General features: G+C 39.9%; 1 long non-coding RNA gene across 1 annotated transcript in view; it reads right to left on the bottom strand.

Moving 5' to 3' along the window:
• LOC102020599 overlaps positions 1–3,366 on the bottom strand; it is a 23,167-nt gene that overhangs the window by 17,291 nt on the left and 2,510 nt on the right. Inside the window, exons 2-3 of the long non-coding RNA XR_264524.2 lie at positions 3,052–3,132; positions 56–226 (exon numbers count right to left, since the gene is read on the bottom strand). This is a non-coding gene — a long non-coding RNA (uncharacterized LOC102020599). The remainder of the gene's footprint in view (positions 1–55; positions 227–3,051; positions 3,133–3,366) is intronic.

Genomic DNA, 3,366 nt, shown 5'->3' on the forward strand with positions numbered 1-3,366 from the left:
ATACTATATTTATAATTTTATATAATTATATATATAATTTTATATGCTTACTCACCAACTATAATTCTCCACCAGTTATAGAAATCTCTTTCAATATAATCAAGTGCATCATGTGTTTCATTAGTTTTTCTCTTCCTGAAGATTTTTTGCTCACTTGTTCTGGTCCTTGCTGAATTGAATCTTTTGTTTTCTGTATACATAATTTCTTCTTTTTTGCTGCATTCTCCTGTTGGGAATGGAGACATCTCCATCCGATCACCATTATTCGCAGATTCCATATTTCCAAATTTTTCTGCTTGCTAAATTTATTTTTAGCCCACAAACCAGTAATTGTGGGGCTCTCTTGGTCATTTGCAAATAGTGAGCACTTTGAGTCACTCATGGTGGTATGGTCAGCTGAGGTCTAGAAGGTGACACTGTCCCTTCTGTTTCAGCTTGTGTGGTAAGCAAGTGTCTTTTCAGTAAATTTGCAAATGTTTTATCTCTATCTTCTTACATTAAATTTTCACATTACAAAATGATGCAAATAATTTCAACCAAGACTGTCACATTTTAATTTTGTTTATTCTTTTACATTTTGCCTTTTCTAATGTCACATTTGACAGTGTTTGTTGTCACATTTTTGTGCCTTCTGTTGGGGATTTCTCTGCTTATAGCCCCCAAATCCAGTCCTGCAGTTCTATCCAGGGTTCCCAAGCCTGAGAGGCTACAGTGTGCTTTAGGAGAAAATATGCATGTCCGAGAAGCTGTGCTCTGGTCTGCAGTACATATGGCACACCCAGCAAAGGGAAAAGGGAATTCACTGAGCTACATGTGAGGATACTCCAAGGAGTGCCCAAGCGACATCTACAGTGCCAAGAAAAACACAGAAAAGTGGCAGAATTTGTGTGTTTCTGAGACAATGGCATCAAAAGTGTAGTGCATAGTGCTACCATGAAGTGAAAAGCCGAAGAAGTTCCCAGGCACATCACCAGTGTTGGAGAATGCTGAAAGTTTCTCAGCCTGTGTTCTACTATAAAGAAGTAATGTACAATTAGCTAATTTTAAGAAATACTCATTGTGACTAAAATATACAGGAAATGTTTCAATTTTTAAAATTGCTTACCATAAAAGACATTGTCATTAATCCCCTTCATGATGCTCCCCTCACCTTGGACTCACCCTATTGTTCTGGTAGCTGGGTGCCCAGGTAACTAGTTCAGTGTTATTTTTGTGGGTGCCTGTTAGGACCTTCCCAGGCAAGATCGGTATTCACATTGTAGGTTAAGTAAAGCACCCCCACCAGTGCGGATAAGCCTTATCTCATCCAGGGAGGGACTAATTAGAGTACAAAGGCAGAGGAAGGAGGAGGACATCTTTTGTCTCACTGAGCTGGAATAGCTTGCAGCACTGCTGGTTTTTAGGTCTTCAGCCCTGGACTGGAATCTATTCCAACTTTCTGGAAATTCTCAGCCTCCAAAATCATGTAAGCCAATTCCTCTTAGTAAATTACTTTAGGTCACAGATAGATTATAGATAATGTCTCACCTACTTTTCTTGTTGCTGTCTGACACCCATAAGTTAAAGGAGGAAAGGTTTATTGCAGCTCAGAGTGTGTAGAGATTTCAATCCATAGTTAGCTGGCTCCAAAGCATTGTGGCATGGCAGAGGAGAAACAGTCCATGGCATGGCAGTGAGAAGGCAGGAAGCTGCAAACAGCAAAGCAGCAACAGCAGCCTGCCTTCCTTCTCTCCCTTTACATTCCGTCCAGGCTATAAGCCTATTGATTGGTACCACACACATCCAGGGTGGACCTTCCCATCATCCACACCCAGAACTATGCTAAACTGATCAGTAGATTAATTTAGTATCACACACCATTAATTGCAGTATTATACCCTAGACAGCCAGTTTAGAAGAGCCCCACCTATGAGCACATGTGGCTTTGGGGGGGACACCTGGATACAAGTCATACCAGATAGATGATAGAATGATAGATAGATAAATAGATAGACAGACAGACAGATGATAGACAGAGAGATAGACAGATATCCTGTCAGTTGTGTTTTTGTGGAGAACCCAGGCTAATGCATTCCTGAATATTTCTCGTATTTGTCTTGCCTTTTTCATCATTGCTTCTTGCAGATTCACCTTCTCTCTCTTGGACTCATGGCATCAACTTCTAGCACAGTGGTTCTCAAAACCTTGACCAGTGGCATCACCATGCCCCAGCCACATTTCACTGGACACCTCATTTAAAAGAATATCCAAGTTGGAAGGCTCCAGGAATGTGACTTTTCTGAATTGTTTGCTTTATTAGCTAAAAATATGAAAGTAGATAAATTACAGCTCGTTGAGATCCCAATTCATCTTTGTGCTCCTTCCTCTGTAAATACTACTCAACTCTGTTCCAGAATTAAAGTGACTCAAGGCACCTGTGTTCATTAGACACACGCTTTGCCACCTTTCTGTTGCATTTCCAAAGTTTCATCTGCTTACTCAATGTAATTTAGACAGATGGAAGGCAATGCATCTTTTGTTCTTTTTCTATCAACAAGGCTTTGCACATAACTAACTCTAACTGTTTTTAGGACTTCTGCCACATCATGAAAATATTGCATAATAACATTTCTACTTCATTAAAAAAATCAAACCCTCAACAAATGTTTAAGCCCTGAGAAGCATTTAGAATCAAGATTTAAATATACACCTGAAAACAGTGGTAGAAAGGAACTTGAATCATTGCTTATGTGGAGGGTGGTCAGGGAAAATGGGCTGTTGGCAGTGGGTAGGACTCACAGTGGCTGCCTCCAAGGATGGACACGTTGAGGTTTGAGTTGAAGCCACTGATAACTTTGCTAGGAGGATTGCAGTCCAGGCAAGGAGCTGTCAGACTATTCCTATTCTTTTAACTGGAGGAGCTTCCAGAGACCCCAGTAGCCTGCCCAACTACTGAGATCCCCAAAGGGTGAGAAGAAGTCCAGGCATTAGGACTTTCTAAAGACCCCCAGTGAATGCAATGTAACTGAAGTTGAGAAACTTTATAGAAAGTTGTCTGATCACATGACTCACCTGCGGCTGTTTCACTGATGAATCATTTCTTTTGACAAAGAAGTCAGAAAGTTTTTCAGGGAAGTGCTTCTTTGCTGATTTCTCACAAAGGCAAAGAGGCAGAAGGTTAATGATAATGCTTTTTAACTTCAGTTCATCTCACACATCAATTACTTATAGAATTGCTAGTCAGTAAAAGGCAAGAATTGATTTTTACCTTTAAATACAGATTTGAAACAAGAATTTCAATGGGAAAAACTGAGATTAGATCAGTTAGATCTTTAGTTCCTATCATCAAATGCAAATGTTTCAACAAAGATTGTTGGGGGGTTGTGT

Source organism: Chinchilla lanigera, unplaced genomic scaffold, assembly GCF_000276665.1.
Source record: "Chinchilla lanigera isolate Chin_1 unplaced genomic scaffold, ChiLan1.0 scaffold00114, whole genome shotgun sequence".
Classification (NCBI taxonomy): domain Eukaryota; kingdom Metazoa; phylum Chordata; class Mammalia; order Rodentia; family Chinchillidae; genus Chinchilla; species Chinchilla lanigera.